The following is an 18067-nucleotide window of genomic DNA, read 5'->3' on the forward strand; positions in this document are numbered from 1 at the left end:
GGGCCTTCCCTCCAGAGGGCTGCCCAGCAGGACTGGGGGTCTAAGCGCCCCTGCCCCCATACACACAGCTGCACATTAGCCCCAGGACAATTCGCAGTCTCCTTTCTCAATATGAAGTTCTGTGTACCCCGGTCACTGGACTCAGGGGGCCTCAGTCCAGTTACTTGGCCTCCATAGAGGGGAGACTGAAGCCCAGAGAGAGCCTCTGGGCTGAGCCCTTGGAGCCATCCACAGGGAGCTGGCTGCTGGGATTTGCCGGGGGCTGTGGCGAAGTACCCAGTGGCCATGATGGAAACCCCCATGACCAGCAGGCCCCGCCGCAGCAGCGACCACCATGGCGAGCGTGGGCTGACAGAAGGGAGCGGCTAGGTAGGTCAGGCCAGGGGAAAGAACAGGCTCTGATCCCCGCTGCAGCAGGAACACTGACCTGGGCCAGGCACGAGCCTCAGGGCGGGCCCTGTCGCCGGCCGAGGCAGCCCCGGTGTTATGCTCAGTGGATTTCAGGGCAGATCGGCGCGGGCCCCGCGGGCCACAGAGCGCGGCCACCTCAGCCACGGCGCCTGGCCACACAGCAGGCAGCACCCCTCCCCGGTGAGGGGGCCTGGGCCGAGAGTTGAACGCCACTGCCAGCAACAGGAGAGCGTGTTCCACCCCCCGGGACACTTTTCTCACAGGGGGCGGGGGGGGGGGCGCACCAGGACAGGGCGCTCGGGGGAGCCACCCCTCGGCCTGCGGCTGTGCAGGTGGCTGTGGCTGGATGGGGCAGCTGGAAGGTGGTAAGGGAAGCCGAGCCTCGCTGCTCAGCCTGGGGCTCTTGGGGGCTGCGCCTGCAGCAGGGGCCTCATTCCAGTGCAGGGCGCACGGCAAGGAGACTGGACCGGACACCTGGTCGTCAGCTCCTGAGGGCCTCCAGGAGACCACACACAGGGACAAGGTGAGCGTCAGGGGCCTGGAGAGCATGGGGCTCCCATCCCCAAGGAGTGAGATGGGCTGCAACCTGGCCTGCAGGGCTGGGCGAGGGCCACCCGGGGCCACCAGCAGCTGAGGCCCTCTCTGTCCCTGGTCAGCAGGAGGGCAGGATGACGCCCCGGCTCTGCTGACTCAGCCGCAGCCCCCATTCCTGAGCTGGCCCAGAGCCCCTGCCGTGACCCAGGCCACTGTCCCCAGACGCGGTGGGGACTGTCTCAGGCTCCTGGCCCCTGGCCCCAGATGCCCAGCGGTCCTCAAGCAGGAGGCAGCATGGCCCCTGGTCAGTCACACGGTCCTGGCATCAAACACTCCGCGTCAAACACCAGTCCGCGCGGGCAGGCCCTGGGCAGGCCCCTTCTCTGCTGGGCCGGGCACACAGCTGGCACAGCCTGGGGTCCATGCAGCGCTGCCTCAGCAGGCCCCGGAGGGCGTGACGCCAGGGACACTCACCCCTAGAGGCCGATGTGCCTGCCTGACGCCCCTGTGCTCCCGCGGGGCCCCGCAGGGGGCTGGCAGCATGTCCGCCTAGGGGAGGCAGTGGCCTGCGGAGAGAGCAGCGGGCACTCCCAGCTCTGGTCGGCCAGCCGAGACCACCCCAGCGCGCCCCCGGGCCGGACCCCACCTGGGTCCCGCCGTCTCCGAGCTGGCGAAGGTCCTGGGCGCTGGGTCCCCGCCCTGCGGGAGCTGCTCCTGCCCTGAATCCGGCTCCCGCCCGGCCTGCGCGGGCTCTGTCTGCATCAGCCGCTGGGGGCAGCAGGGCGTGGGCTTGGAGGGTGCCGGGTTCAGGGTCCCAGCCCTGGGGGCGGGGGCTGCCCACGGGGAGGGGCATGGGGGGGTGTCCCGCAGACCAGGGCTGAGCACCCCGGGTGCTGGGGTCACTGGGCGTGACTGCGCCCAGGGCCCGGGGAGCCCGAGGGCCGCTCCTGACCTCCAGCTGGTGTTGGAAGAGCAGCTCCTCCAGGGCCTTCTCGGCTGCCCAGACCTCCCGTTCTGCCCGCAGCCGCAGCAGAGCCAGCGCCCGCTCCTGCGCCTGCGGGTCCAGCTGCAGGGGGCAGCCTCAGGCCCTGCGCCCGGCCGCCCCAAGGGGCTCCTGAGGCCGCCCCCTGCGAGGACCCTCAGCCTGCAACCTGCTCCTCCCGGGGCCTCCCTGCTGGGGCTCTCCTCCCGGACCCAGTTCCCGGCAGGGCGCTTCCCTCAGCCTCCCGGGGCCTCTCCCAGACAGCGGAGCCCAGCATCGGCCCCAGGGGGGAGGGCGGGACCCACCTTCAGGGCCTCCAGGAAGCTCAGGGGCTTCTGCAGGTCTTCGGGGAGGGCCCCGGGAGGCGGCTGGCCCTGCTCACGCTGGCCTGCGGAAACCGCAAGGGGCTCTGAGGCCCTGGCCCCTGCACCAGCCTCAGCTCCTGCGGAGGAAGCAGAGGGAGGGATCCCGGCTGCCCAGCCCAGGCGGGCTGTCCCCAGACCACACCCACCCGGCTCGAGGTGCCCCCTCCCCGCACAGCCAGGGAGCCCTGACCGGGGGCAGCAGGCTGTCCCTGGCCCGATGTCCCCAGGGCCCTGACCCCCTCCCCCGGCCTCCCCCAGAACCCCGGCCTCCTCCTCCCCCAGGAGCAGCGACCTGACGACGGGCAAGAACTCCATCTGCCACAGGCCAACCTGGCGTCCTGCGCGCGCCAGGGCACCTGAAGCAGGCAGCCCAGCCTCACAGCTGGCGGCGGTCCCCTCGCCGTCACTGCTGCGGCCATTGTGAGGTGGGAGTGCCGGGCAGGCCCAGGCCCAGGGCCCCTGGGGTCTCTGGAAGGCTCCAGAGAGTGAGCAGGGCTCAGCCGCCCCTTGGACCACCGGGAGGCTCCTCCCCTCCGCCCGGCCCGGGACGGGGTGTGTTCTCTGCCAGCGTTGCCTCCCAGGCAGGAGGGCCAGGCCCTGAGAACTGGCAGGGCTCAGAGGACGATGGGTGGGCTCCGGCCAGGCCCTGCCCACAGCCGTTGCAGATGGGCGCCCAGAACCCCGCCCGCCCAGCACAGCCGCCAACAGGCCCCGCGGCGGGCCCAGGCCTTGGCCACCCAGCGCCGGGCTCCACGCAGGACCACAGCACGGGCGGGCAGCGCTATCTCCCACGCCCAGTTGGCGGGTGCCTGGGTAGCTCGGACACTCCGACAGGCCTCACAGTGTCTGCTCCGAGCTGACGTCCCCCAAAGGTGCGCCCCCCCAACATGTCGTTGAGAGGCTGAGGCTGCAGGAGCCGGACCCCAGGCGCCCCTGCAGGCCCAGGGATGGGGGGACGGCCCCACCACCAGGCGGGACAGTGCCAACAGGTCACCAGGGTTGGGCTGCCTGTCCCTGAGCTCGGGGTACCCCAAGTCCAGTGTGGGCCTGCTGGCCAAGCACCCCGGAGCCCCTGGAGTCACTGCTGAGCTGAGGGCCACAGGCGACCCCTGTCCCCCCACCCCCCTAAGCAGGAGCCAGCACCGCACGGCACCCCCTGCGCAGCAGTGCCCCGAGGCTGACCCCTTCAGCCTCATCTCAGCGAGGGCGTCCCCACGGGCGGCGCTATACTGGGTACCCCAGGCTGAGGATGCGTCCTCGCCCCAGAAGGCCCCAGCACATGACATCCTGGGGTTGCAGTCTGGAAGTTCTACTGGACACGCTGGCCCAGCCGTGCCCTTGGGGGGCTTCCTGGAAAAGGCGCCTGCCGAGACCCGGGCAGCACTCTGAGCTGTGCTGGGGCTCAGCTCCTGGCACTGGGACTGCTCTCAGCCCTGCAGGCGGGAGCAGTCGGCTCCCCAGGGCTCTTGGGACTGCCCGTGGCCTCGGGCATGACCCCTGGGGTCAGGCGCACCCAGGCCATGTGAGGAGACCACGGCCGGCCGCTGTCAGGCAGGGCGGGCCTGGGAGCCTCCACTCCGCGGCCTTGCTGCCCGCCCCCACCCCGCCAGACGCCTGGGCAGCCAGGAGAGGAGCGGCGGCCCCAGAAGGCCTGGTGCTGCGCCTGCGCAGGTTCCTGTGAACACCGCCGGGCCCTCTGGCCAGCAGCTCGCCCAACCCAGAGCTCAGGTGGACACACCGGAGGGAACAGTGACACTGTCCAAGGGGACAGCTCTGCCGTCTCATCCCCTGAGGGCACAGCAGGTGGGGGGGGCCCTGTGACCAGGCCCTTCCTCCTGTCCTCCCTGTGGCCCAGCCCTATCCTCCCGGGGAGGCCTGGAGCCACGCGCACCCCCACCCTGCCCTGCCCCCCTCGGGTGCGCCTGCCCAGCGCTGTAAGGAGACGCAGATCACCCCTGGGGCTTCCCAGAGGCCAGGGCAGGGTCGGAGCTCACTCTGGAAGCACCGCAGTGCTGGGGTCCTGCAGCCGGTGTCCACCCCCAACACCTTCAGGGGCAGCAGCTGCACGTGGGGACGGGGCAGCCTCCAGAGGCCGAGCTCAGTGCACGCCGCCAAGCCCAGCCCCGGCCACCCCAGCCCCCTGGGCCCCTCCCTCCCGCAGGCCCTCAGGCCCAGGTGCGCCCCAGGCGGGGCCCCCACTCTGGGCCCAGCTTGGTGACCCTGACCACTCCTCCCCTGGGAGGACACAAAGACATGGGTGCAAAAGGAGTGGCGGCAGCCTGGGCTGGGGCGCCAGGGCCGTCGGGACAGGGCCACGGTGAGAGCGGGCACACAGCAGCAGCCAGAGCCTCCAAGACCCTTTAATGCGGCGTGCGGGTGCCACGTAGGACGGGCACTAGGCAGTGAGGGGGGGCCCCCGCGGCCCTCCCTGGCCACCCAACCAGCCAGCCCAGGGCCTGTCCATGGGCTCGCCCTTACCGAAGTGCTGGACGGTCCAGGGCATGACCGGGCTGGGCCCAGGGGCCGGCTGCATCTCCTCCAGCCTCAGGGAGCCACCGGTGGGGTCCCCCATGACGGGTGCCCAGTGCGAGCTAGGGACACGCAGGCACACGCGTGAGCCGCCGGGGCAACACGGTGAGAGGCTGTGGGGGCCAGGCCAGGCTCTCAGATCCACACTATCCGGTGGGATCCAAGGCCAAAGTCCAGGGGGGAAGGTGGGCAGGGCATCCAGCAGCCGGGAGCTTCGTCCCCCGCCCTGGAGGGGGACGGGGACACAGCTGCGGACGCATGCGCACAGCCGCAACCCTGGACGTGGTGGGGCCTTGTTGGACGGAGCGAACCTGGCCAGGCCCTGGTCCTGAGTCCCGGTCTGAGCGCCCTGGTCCCTGGGGCACAGCCCGAATGTGCTGTCCACCTCTGCCTGCTCTAGACCTGGCGGGGGGCTGGGACCAGGGGACAGTGTCCTGGGCCCACACCTTCCCCAGGTGGGGACACCCCAGGGGCCGCGCGCCCACTGCCTCCCTGGCCCATCCTGCATCTGAGAGCAGGGCCGGGGCCTTGCCGGCTCTCCACCTTGGGGCCTGTGCACAGGGAATCCTCAAAGCCTGGCAGCGGGCAGGGAAGGCCTGTCCAGACCGCTGCTGCCCCCTATTGGCGGAAGTAGTCGGGTGCCAGGTGCCACCCTGGGGAGGGAGGCTGCGCCCTGCTGGGATGGGGGAGGTGGTGGGATCAGACCCTGGAGGACAAATGCCAGACCCCCACCCACCCCAGAGGTTAAGGGGGGCTTTGGAGGCAGGGTGATGGGGATCCGCAGGGGCCATGGGGATCCTCACCAGCCGGCCAGCCCCAGCCAGAGGCTCCCAACTGGCCCCAGCCTGGGCTTCTCCCGGGCACCCCGTCAGACCCTGGCTCTGGGCCCCAGGGCCCTGGGCAGACTCACCCCCATGGGACGGCGCCGAGGGCCTGGGAGGAAGTGGTGCTTCTCGCCAGCCTCTCCTCCGGCTCTGAGCGTCCATCCTCCATGAAGCCTGCGGGTGGGCGGGCACCGGGGTTTCGCCTCCCACGAGTCGCTGGGGAAGTAGGGGGACCCCACGCCAGCCCGCAAGAGGACGCACGCCTCGGGGGCAGCCCCCGCCCCTCCTCCAGCGAGACCGAGGGCTCCACACGCCCGCCAGGCCTGTTCCCAAGTCGCCCGCGCCGGGCCCGCAGCGGGGTGTCAGCCGCTCTGAGAGGAAGCGGGGCGGGGAGAGTGGGCCCCGGCCTCCCACAGCTGGGGCCCCCGGCAGGCCCTACCTTGGGGCCTGCGGGTGCCATGGTCCCGCGGGCTCATGCTCTGCCGCCGCTCCCAGTCAGCACCCCACGGCCTCTCGCCGTCCAGGGAGGAGGAAGGAGCGTCCATCGGGCCCCCGCTGGGCACCAAGGCGGCCCCGCCAGCTGGGGCTGCGGGCACGGCACCAGGGAGCAGGGGCGCTGGGTCCGAATCGGAAGGCCCATCGAGGGCCTCGGACCCCTGCAGCTTGGCGGTCAGGACGTCGATCCGCTGCTTGAGCATGTTGGCCATGGTCTCCAGGGCCTGCACGCGGGCCTGCTTGTACCGGAAGTGCAGGGGCCCCGCCATGCCCAGGCGCTCGGCTTCCTCGGGCGCCAGGTAGATGCACAGCCCTGGGTGCAGGGGGCGGGTGCTCAGGTCCCGGAGCCGCAGGGGGCCCCCGGAGGAGCCAGGAGACAGCACCCGGGCAGCCCCGGCCCAGTCATCCTGAGAGCCTCTGGGGTCCGGCGTCTGGGTGTGACTCGGGGCCCTGTTCAGACACAGGCAGAAGCTGCAGGGAGAGGCGAGGGGCTCAGCTGTGCGGCCGCGCCGGCTGTGCTGTGCGCTGGGGAGCGCCGTGGCAGCCGCGGGGACAGACGCCCGTGCCGCTGACGGCGGGGACACCCACGCACGTACTCAGGCCGCAGAGCAAGATCGGGGCCAGGGTGGCACTGCCCAGCACCCCCAGGCCAGAGGGCCGCCAGCAGGGCCCTGCGGAACATGCCCACCCCAGGGCCTGCTCTCCACGGTGTGGGCGGTGAGGGGCGTCCACTCTCGGGCCACACTCGGCTGCGGGGAGAGCCCAGTCTGGCTGCGGCTCCCTGGGTGCGCCACGGAGGCACAGGCGAGAGGGGAGCAGGCCAGACTCTGGGGTCAGATGCCTGTGTCCGAGGAGCGCCTGGCGGGAGGCGGCCACACGCAGCCAGACTGTAGAGGGAGCCGGACTCCTCGGCACCCACGTGGCCCCATCAACAATCAGGCGAAGGACCTGAGGGCGTGTCCCCAAGGAAGACAGACAGTGGCCACGGGCTCCGGGGCATGGGGAGCCGGGCTGGCCGGCTGTGCAGCTGGCCCTGGAGCTGGGGGATGGGGCGCTGGGCAGCGCTGGGCTCAGAGCAGCAGGCTGGACCTGCTCGGAGCTGCTCCCTACATGCAGAGAAGCCAGAGAAGCGAGGGGTGACCGCTGCAGCGCCCTCGCCACAGCCGGAGTGGACGCCCCCTGGGGCCTCCCGACAGGGCAGCACTCAAGCCTGGTGGCGCCCCTGCCATCAGCTGAGGGGCCGGGCTCTTGGGTCGGCATCCTGGAGGGTCCCTGCAGCTGGACCCTCCTGCCACGGGTAGATCTCCCACAGGGAGCCTGGCCAGAGGGGCTGGCACGCCTGAGGCCTGCGTGGTGTCCACGGGTCCTTCTGGGCAGGCCCAGTGCTATCGCCGCCCCAGCCCAGCCGAGCGGGGAAGGTTGCCCACCCCGTGGTTCGAGACGCTGCTCCGGGGCCTTCGGGACAGTGGCCCAGCGGCCAGCAAGGGAAGTAACCAGAAAACACACTGGGAGGCCCGGGGCCCTGGACCCTCCGGCTCTGGTGGGACAAGCACGGTGTGCCCGCGTGGCGACAGACGCAGGTCCTCGGCTGGACAGTGACCGCCACCCGACGAGCCCGCGGGGGCCCAGCCCTGCACACCTGCCGTGCCTCACAGTGGCCGGCAGGGACAGTCAAACCACCGGCCACGCTGGCCCACGGCGGTCACGCCAGGAGCACCTCTGGCCAGCAAAAAGGAAGCAGGCGCGCCGCCACCTGGGCAGACCCACGAGACGCACAGCCCGGTGGGGGGGTGCGGGGAGGGGCGGGGAGGCTGGCGCCCGAGGCCACGTGCCCGACTCCAGGGACATGCAACGTCCAGAGCAGGCAAGTCGCAGAGGTGGACGCTGGACGGGGAGACCCGAGGGTGAGTGCTGGAGGGCTGGGCCCTCCTCCCAGCCCTGGAACGCTCTGGGCTGGACGGGCAGCAGCTGCCCGCGCCGCGCACGGCCTCACCTGCACAGGCTGTCAGGGGGGCGACACAGGCACCCACACGCACCTGCCCGGGGCCTCCTGGTCCCCCAGCACCATGCCGGACGTCACCTTGCTCCACGCCAGCACAGGCCCCCCTGGGCTCCCCGGGGCTTCCTGGCCCTGAGGAGAGGACGCCACGGTCAGCCCCCCAGGCGGGAGACCCCGAGTCAGCTCTGAGCGGCCGATGTCCACGGCCGGCCTGGACCTTGGGCTGGGACAGGGTAACGAAGCCCCTCCGGGCCCCGAGGAGGCGGCATCTGGGGCTCCGGGCGCTCCCCTCCCCGCGCGTACCCCGGTCTGCAGGGAATGCGGGACGAAGGTCACGATGCTGGGGGTCATCTGGGAGACCACCGGGCCGGCTCCGCCGGGCAGCGGCAGGGGCTGGCGGAGGACGGCCGCCCTCTGCTCCTCGTAGACGTCGCGCAGCCGCTGGTTCTTCAGCTCCAGCGCGCGCACGGCCGCGGCCTTCTCCTGCAGGGCCTGGCGCCGCCGGGCCGCCGCCTTCTGCCGCATGAAGGCCCGCAGGCACTCGGGGCTGTAGGGGCGGCCCAGCCAGCCCCGGGGCTTGGGGCAGGGGCGCACCGGAGGCTCCTCATCCTCCTTCCCAGGCGCGGCCCAGGGGCCACGGGGGCTGGGCCCCCGCCAGCCGTCCTTGGCTCTCGAGGGAGGCGGCGGGGAGCCCCTGGCTCTGGCGCGGGGGCCGGGCCCCTGGGTGAACGAGGCGCTCCAGGGCCTTCGGGCGGGGCCCTCCCGGTCTTCAGCGGCGGCCCAGGCCCTCCCCGGATGGGAGGCCCCCCGGGCCGAGGCGCTCCAAGGCCGCTGGGGGAAGGGGCTCCGCCTCGCAGGGGGGCTCCCAGGCCTCGGGGAGGAGGGGCCCTGTCCCTCCAGGCGCGACTCCTGCCCAGCTGGCAGGCTCTGCCGCCGCCCGCTGGGGGGGCTTCCGGTCCCCGCCAGGAAGGGGTCCTGCGCGTGGGGGGCGCTCCAGCAGCCCTGCGGCCGCCTCCCCGCCTGCTCCTTCGGCCCCGGCTCCAGCCCGCCCCTGGGGTGGCCGCCCCAGCTCAGCTCCAGCCCCGCCTGGATCTGCTGCCGGAGGTCTCGCAGGATGTCCACGGCGGCTTGGACGGTCGCAGGCGGCTCCGCCAGGCTGGGCGTGTGGGCGGACACCTGCTGGTGGTCACGGCGGACAGGGGCTGGGCTGGGTATCTGGGGGCGAAGAGGGGGGCTCTCCGCACTTCTGCTCCTCTTGTCGCCTCCTGCAAAGACAGCACAGGCGAAGGGCCTCAGGGCAGGGCCAGGTGGACCAGCCCCCCGCAGAGGCAGCCGTGGCCCCGGGCTCCCGTCTCGGCCTGGCACAGAGTGATGCGCGGGCACCCTCACCCAGGCACCCTGTCTGTGCACCCGGCGGGAGCCGCCGCCCTGGACGCAGGCAAGACAGCACAGGCGGGGAGGGCGTTGTCCGCCAGCAGCCCGGCCACCTGCCTGCGCCCTCAGGAAGCTCAGGTGGCCGCGCCTTTCCGGCCAAAAAGGTGCCTCTGGGGCAGAGATCCTTCTCGTGGGCCTCGGGCACAGCGACCCAAGCCCTCTCCAGGGCGGGTCGGAGCCTGGCACGGGCCACGGGAGAGACGGTGCCTCCTCACTAACGCCACCCGCTCCTGGGCGTCAGGACCGTCTCCTCACCCACCCCCAGGCGCCACCTGAGCAGGTGGAGCAGAGGCCGGGGCAGGTACCTGGTTCCTGGGCGGGGGCCAGGTCCCTCGACGGCGCCTCGCTCGGGAGCCTGGGCCGGGCAGGCGGGGGCCCCAGCAGCTCCCTGGCCCGAGCTCGTCCTGACCTCCAGGCATAAACACCGACCGACTCAGAGTCTTAAACAGAAAGCACTTGCTCAGCCGCGTTTGGGCCCTGATGGCGGACCAGGACGGAGGGGCGGCACCCAGCAGCCCGAGACCAGGTCACCAACTCTGCGGAGGCCGAGCCTCTGGGCAGAACCAGTCCCTCAGCCCCGGCCCCTTGGCCCTGGCCTGGCTTTGCCGACAGGGTCTTGCTCCAGGGAGGTAGGGCAGCCGCCTGCTCCCACGCCTCTGTCCACAATGCTCAGTGGACAGCCCAGCAGCGGTCATGGGCCGCTGGCACCGCAGGGCTCAGCACGGGCCCGGAGGGCAATGGCGCGGCGGTCAGCTGTGCTGAGCCAAGGACACTGATTTGTTTATAAGTGCGTGACTCAGCGGCAACAAGGGGTGGGGGTCAATGAAGACCCCGGGTGGGCAGGACGAGGAGTCCAGATGGGGTGGGTAAACGAGCACCCCAGCCCACCCACTCACGAGAGCCTCCTGCAACGGCCGTCGCTGGCACCGCCGCCTACCAAGGGCACCCCACGGGCCAGTCACACCGCCAGGCACCAATTGCAGCCCTGCGCCACGACAGAGCCCGCAGAGGCAGGACCCCACGGCCCTCGGTGCTCACTCTCACACACGCAGACACACACACACACAAGGAGCTGCTCCAGGTGCTGCAAGGCCGGGACCACCCCGGACCCCTCCTGTCATGGTCCCCGAGGGCCGGCCAGCACAAGACTCACACCCCCACGGAGGGGCCATTTCTGCCAAGTGGGGGGTCCCTTACCTGCAGGGACCATCCAGGGAGCTGACCACTGGGAACAACCAGACAGGGCCAAGGGCTCTCTAGTACACGCTGCGCCCGGACATGACACCAGGACAGCCCTGACCCACGCACGCCAGCCACAGACCTGAAGCAAAACCTGCGTGGCACCCTGCAGGGCTGCGCCCCCAGAGGCCCGAGGCCACGTCCCGGGCCCAAAACCAAGCTTCTCCAGGCATAGAGGCCACGCCCTCTGTGAATCCCTCCCCCCGACTAGAACAATCCCCACAAAATCCTACCCACAAAGGACAGATCCCTGTGGACCCCGAATTTCAGAGCCATGTCAGGAGCCCAGACCCAGCTCAGATTCCTGCTCCGCTGCTCCCTGGCTGTGGGCTTCGAGCGAGACCCCCGGCTGCCTGTGCCTCCGTCTCCCCGTCTGCGGGCCCCCCGACAGGGCCCTGCACTCGGGGCCGGCTGGGGGGTTCCCGCTGGCTCCGGGAGGGTCGGGCCGAGGGTGCCCAGCGGGCCAGGCTGGGGTCCGGCAAGGGTCGGTCCAGCGCCCCACCCCGTCGCCCTGGCCGGGCCGGGCTGGGCTGGACCCGCGGGGAGGGGCGGCCCTCAGCAGCCGAGGGTCCGGCTCGATAAATGGGTCCTGACGGGCACATTTTTTCTTCCACTGAGCAGTTTAATGGCAATTAATTTTTTTACGAGAGGATTTTTAATCTGTGGGAATGGATGAAGTCCCCAGCGCCCTGTCAAAGGTCCGGCCTAATCTATGATAAAAAATGCAAAGCGAGGGCTGCAGCCTGGAATTAAACCTCGGCAGCGCTTCCTCCGCCCGATGGATGAATATTTTATATCTATTGTGATTTAATTTTTTGTTAACTACAGCAAATTTCTAATTCATCCGATTCCCAGGGCCGCGGCGCCGACCTCTGAACCCACACTCATCTCTCCGGCCCAGCTGGGCCTCCTCCCTGACAGAGGCGGGCGGTCAGCGCCGCTCGGCCGCAGCGGTGATGGATGTGGTCCGGGCGGCCCCCCGACCCCGTGTCAGCCCGGGCGCTCATTTTTCAAGAGAGCCGTTGAAATAAAACAAGCCCGGGGCTGGGGGAGGGGGAGGAGGATGCAGAAAAGCATCGTCGTTGGCGTTCAGGAGCCTTCCGGAACCTTCTCTGACCTTCCAGTGTCCTCTCTAGGTCAAAGGGAGGCTTCCCATCTCTCCCGTGTCTGTCCCATGCCCGGCGGCCCTGTGGAGCCCCCTCCCTCGAAGGCCGGCCAGCGAGACTGGAGCAGGGACCCCGGTGGGGGCAGAGGGCTTGGGGTCTGGACGCTGGCAGAGGTGCACCCCACTCCCCACGGGACCGAGGCCCAGAGGTGCCCCAGGCGCCCACCCAGCTGGCCTCACCCCAGGGGCTCTCAGTGGGGCTCCCGATCTTGTGGTGCCCCAAGGATGGTCTCAACAGTGCCCAGGTGGCCCCAGATAGCACCGCTGGGCCGCGCGGCTCAGCCAGGCCTGGAGCTAGACAGGTCAGGGCTGAGCCTTGGCGCCCCTGTGTGGTCTCAGCCTCTGTGGCCTCTCCTAGCCAGGGGCACAGGTCTGCCTGTAACAGGGGGGTCCCCAGGAAAGGGGGAGGTTCCAGGTTCCCTGCCCCACCCAAGGAGGGTGGAGCCGAGCAGGGAGGGAAGAAGCTGCAGAGGAGACTGAGGACAGAAGGAAGCAGGGTGGCGAGCAAGAAGGAGACCTGGAGGAGGCGCATGGAGCCGAGAGACCCGTGGAGAAGCTGCACCTGCCTTTTGGTCGTGGACGGGGTGACACAGACGTGGGTGAGACCCGTGGGGAGGGGACCATGGCGGTTTTTGTCTTGATTTTGATTTTGCTCTTTTCCTCCCAGACTTGTCTGGTTGTTTCTGACCCTTTTCTGTGGGTCCCCCCTGGAAGGTGCTTTAGACTGTGGCAGGTTTTGGGGCCTTGCTCTGGGCCAATCCGCTTGGGTGGACTTTTGCCCACGGCGGATGGCAGAACCCATTTAGAGCAGGCAGGTTTGCGGGGTCTGGGCTGCCCCCTCCCTGCCCTGTGACATGCCCACCTCAGAAGACTGCCGGACGTAAGGAGTGGACAGCTGATGACCCTGAGCATGTGGCGCACAGGATGCCCCACCCAGCACTCAGGGAAGGGCACCAGAGAGTTCAGTGACCCCCATGCAAGGCCCCACATGAGGCAGCCACTGCACCCCAGCCCCAGGCTCCAACGGGCCAGAGAGAGAGGACCCACAAGGCCTCCCTCACCACCTGCCAAGGTGGTGTAACAAAGAGAGCAACATCCGCCTGCCCCCCCCGCCCCGCCCTCCGCAAGGCCCCTCCCCCCGCGCTGGTCAGTCCAGGCCAGCCCCTCCTGCAGCAGCCTCACCTTTGTCCTTTGTGGCTCTGCGGGCCGGTGGCTTGGACGGCTTCTCTCTCTTGCAGGAGCTACTTTTCATCCTTCTGGGTTTTTCCCGCGGAACTTCAGTGGGAGGAGAGGAGAGAGAGGGGAGTGGCCCCCTCCTGGGCATTGCATCCGCCCTGGGCCTTTTTGACCAGCGGGGCCCGCCTGCTTCTGGTCCTGCAGGCCAGAGGGCGCCCGAGCGCCCCACAGTGCCCCACAGCAGAGAGCCCCTGGGGATAGCACAGCCCCCCGCCTGCCTCCCTCCCGTGGGGCCTCCGGGCCCTCGCTGCCCCGTCCGTCACTGGGGATGGCCACGGGGGGCGAGGTGTGGGGACGTGGGGCTGGACCACGCTGCCCATTTCGTGTCTGGAGCACCCAGGACGGTGGGCCTCGAGCTGCTCACCTGAGGCCTGACGCTGGGGGACCCTGGGGGGCTCGTGCCTCTGGGCAGGGGGTGCTTGGTCTTCAGGGCCACGCTCAGCTGCTCTCCTGCCTGGAGGAGGAGAGGGCGGCATGAGGACTGCTCGGTAGAGGTCCCCCCTTGGCAGCCTCTAGAGGCCTTTGAACACAGGGCCTGCGCGCCTGGGCGGAGGGCACCGCGCCACGGCCACCTGGAGCGGGCAGGGCAGCCCGGCAGCCAGGACCATCACGCACGCGGCGCACGCGTGTCAGCTCCCGGGCTGCTTGGGGAGGGACGCTCGGGGAAGGGGCTGTTTTCCCTTTGCTCTTTGGGCTTTCCAAGCGCGCCCCACAGCCCGGGAGCCCTTAGGGAGGACAGGCCCTCGGCTTCACGGGCGGGCAGGGCCCCGGAGGGCAGACGGGCCTCCCTGGCCAAGTGCTGTGGCCCTGCGGTCCTGACAGTGCCACCGCCCACTCCTGCCAAGGCCCCTGCCCTGTGCCCCCAGCGCCCCCACCTTCCACAGCCTCCCCAGCCCGTGCCCACCACCACCACCAGGTCAGATCTTCCTGGAGTGGAAGCCCAGGATGCACCTCCTGCCCGGGAGGACGCCCCCAACCTGGGTGGGTACACCCCGCACTGCCCAGCCCGCTCCCACCATACCGACCCAGAGGGCCGCCACTGACCAGGGCAGGCCGGGGCTGGGGGAGCGGCGGCTGGCCTGCGGGCCTTCCTGTGGGGGGCCGGCCTGGAGGCTCTGCCGAAGAGCGAGGCACCACAGGGCGTGGAGGTGGCCAGGGAGGCGCAGCTGGCCTGGCCCTGGGCCTGAGCCCGGATCTTGTCCAGCAGCCGCTCCAGCTGTGGGCTGCTCTCTCTGGGCTGCCGCTGGGGTCCCTGCACCTGGGGGGGCCTCTCCTTCCAGGGCGTGTGGGCAGGTGAGGACAGCTCATGCCCCCCCGAAGAGCCAGAGAGACGTCCCGATGACACCGAGCTGCCCCTGTCCCCAGACTCCTCGCCGGTGGACCACATGGGGCAGCTGCGGGCCTTCCCCAGGGGGGCAGGCTCCTCGCTGCAGTCCGGCCAGGCCTCGTGGGGAGCCCCCCGGAGGGTGCCTGGCTGCAGGCAGGGCCCGGGCCGCCTCGGGTCAGCCATGGGTCATTCTTGGCGGCAGGCAGGCGCAGCCGGCCTTCCCTGGGAGGGAGGAGCAGACCCGCTGGTCAGCGCTGGTGCCCGGGTCACGGCTCCTCCAGGGACCTGACCGCCCCCAGGGGAAGGCCCCCTCTGCCTCCCACCCATGGCAGCAACGTGCCTGGTCTGCACACACCAGGCCTGGGGCTGAGGGGGCACTGCCTCGAGCTAGCTTTCAGGGGGCTGGTGCACCCCCCAGGCTGGCCGGCAGCACCCCAGGACTGATCAGCTGCAGGGTGGGGAGCGAGGGTGGAGCCCCCAGCACAGCCCAGCTCCGCTGCAGGTGCCGCCTGTCCGGGCCACGCCCACAGTGGGAGCCCTCAGGAGCGATGGGGTGGGGTAGGCACACGGTGGGGGTGCTGCTGCTCCGCGGCGGGAGAGACCCTGGCACCGGACAGCAAAATTTCCCAGTCACTCAGCAAGGAAGAGCCGCAGCCCCAGGGGCTGGGCCCACGATGGCCATGCCGGCCCTGGCTGGGAGCCGCTCGGCCTGGGCAGGGAAGGGGCGTGCCGGGGGCCAGGAGCAGGATTCATCTGGGGCAGAGCGGGTCAGTCTGGGAGCCCCGGGGCAGGAAGGAGAGACCTCCTGGAGTCCCATCGCCAGCAGTGGACAAGGCTGGGCACCAACCCCGACGCCAGCACTGCAGCGGCCCTGCTCCCGCGGTCACCTCCTTCAGCCTCCTGGGATTGTCGGGCAGCGGGCCCCACTTCTCGGCCTCCCAGGCACCTGCTCTGCCCTCAGACACTAGCTACGGCCTCCGGGGCCACAGGCCCAGGCTCCCCTCAGCCCGGGGGCACCTCAGAACCACCTCAGGGGCTTGCAGTCACCTTCCAGCAGCCGGCAGGCCACACAGTGGGCAGGACACAGGCTCCAGGGGCGCCCGGCTCAGCATGGTTCCAGGGGAGGGAGCCCCCAGCCCCGCCCACGGCCAACGTCACCGGGGCAACCAGTGTCCCTGCCCGCGCCTCCAGGTATTGTGAACGCCCAGTGAGTTCACTGCTGGGCAGGGCTAGTTTCAGCCAGGCCCTAAAGGGCCACTTCTATCGTGGCCCCAGGAGAGGGGCCTGCAGCAAAAGCCCCTAATGGCCCGGGCGTGGAGAACCGGCCCCCAGGTGGCTCTCAAGACTCAGGGAGTGGAGGCCACGAGGGCGGGGTGCACAGCAGGGTCTCTGCTCAGGGCCGCGTCATGGCAGCACGGCCCATGGTCAGTAGGTCATTTGTGGGTCATCTGCGTGGGCGACAGGCGCCAACTGCCCTGGCTCTGCCTCCTGCCCCCACCCCTCTGTGGCTGGAGCTGTATCCTCAGAACACAGGGCCAGCAGGACCCCAAACCCAGCCTGCAGGCCCAAGCCAGCCCCACCCAGTGACCCAAACAGAGAGGCCTGGCGGCATAGCCCCAGAGGCTGCACCAGGCCCCCCACTTGTGCCCTGCTGACCGGGGCGGCCGCAGCCTGAACCCAGCAGGTCCCCCCTATGTGCCCAGGTGGCCAGCTGACCAGGCAGGTAGTGGGGCATCCGCCATCCAGTAAGAACTGGTGGTGAAGGTGGCCACCACATGCTGGGGCTGCACCTGCCCACGGGCCCTCGGCCACGCCCTGGGAGAGGTGGGGGCGACCGTGGCCCCTGCACCACCCTGGAGGCCTGGACACCCAGGGGACACCCAGCGCAGCTCGACCCCCATCTCCTCTCACGGTGCGTCCTCCTGGGAGAGGCCCTTGTAGCCAGGATGAGGGCACAAGCCCTGCCCCCTCCGGAGCCTGCCCCACCCCCCCAGCCTCCAGGGCCCACCTGCCGCCCGCCCGCCCACAGGTTCGCTGAGGTCAGGGTGCCCAGCGCAGCCCCTGGAGCGCAGAGGAAGGGCCTGGGGGCCTGCAGGCCGTTGACCCCAGGAGCAGCAGCCCCGGCAGGACGAGGTGTGGCCGCAGCCCGCTGCGCAGGGACGGGAACACGGGCCATGTGAGGGCAGCCCGGCCAGACCCCCGGCACTGCCGCGGCCCCCACTTCAGGAGAGGCACGCGAGGACCCCAGCTCCCGCCCAGGACCCTCGACGGATGTCCAGCCCACAGCTGACCCACCTGCCCTGGGCTGGCAGGTGGAGGCTCGAGAGGGCAGGGGCTCAGGCTGGGGGCGGGCCCGCCGCTCAGGCACCCCCGGAGCAGCTCCTGCTCAGCCAGCCTGAGTCCCCGCGGGGCGGGGGGCCGGGGGGAGGCGCAGCGCGGGTCGGGTGGACGCCCTGTTTGCTGCTGGCGGCTCTCCCTCAAAGCAAACCTGAGCAAGCCCGGGCAGGCCGGGGACAGCGCCCCGGGGGGAGCAGAGGGGCCACCACGCCCGTCCCCAGGGCCCGCCGGCCGACAGGGACAGCCGCTGGCACAGGCCCGCAGGTTGGCATGACACCCAAGGCTCCTCAGGCAGCCCTGGGCACGGCGCCCCTGAACCGGCCGGCGAGAGCCTCCTGCTGCAACAGGTGGAGGCCAGGGGCCACCTGACCAGGCACCCCAGACAGGGCTCTGGCCACAGAGGAAACAGTGCGGGCGTCCGGGAGACACACTGATGACACGACCACCAGGCACGCTGGCCCCGGCCCCCCGGCACAGACACACGGACACACACAGGCACACGCTCACGCCCACTCGCACACTAGGGTCTGCACAGCAGGACACACCCCTGTGGCTGCCAGCGTGACCCCAGGGAGGCCCTGATGCCTCAGGGCTGGGGGCCCCGGGGCGGGTCCCCAGACGTCCCCAGACGCGGCAGGTGCAAGGGCGGGAGCAGGAGACACAATAGCCGGGGCTGGCGGCGGGAGGGAGGAGGGCACCGTTGGGCGGCCAGATGGGAGCAGCCGGTGGCGGTGGGGGAGGCAGACGCAGGACAAAGGGCCGCCCCGCCCCCGCCCCCGCCCCGCCAGCCCCGCTCCACCAGGCACCCAACCGCTAGCCCGGGTCCAGGAGCACAGGGGAGCCCGGACCCCCACACGGCCTGGGTCGGGCGAGGGCAGCTGGACCCCTCAGGCCCCGTCCTGCCACCTCTGCCCTCCCCGCCCCGCCCCGCCCCCCCCCCAGGTTGGCTTCTCCAGGGCCCAAACCAGCGGCCAGCCCTGTGCCCGGCTACTGGGCTCCTTGCCGCAGCCTGGCCCACTGGCACACAGAGCAGACGGGAGCCCTGTACCCCGATGCCACCTCCCCAGCCCGGCAATCCTGGCCGCCACACGGAGGGGCCATGCACACCATGCCAGCCCGCGGCCCGGCCCAGGGCTGCCCCTGGCCGAGCCTCCAGTGCACGCCCCATGGCGTGCCGGCCAGCAGGATGG

This window comes from Talpa europaea (assembly GCF_964194135.1).
Source record: "Talpa europaea genome assembly, chromosome: 7".
Taxonomy (NCBI): Eukaryota; Metazoa; Chordata; class Mammalia; order Eulipotyphla; family Talpidae; genus Talpa; species Talpa europaea.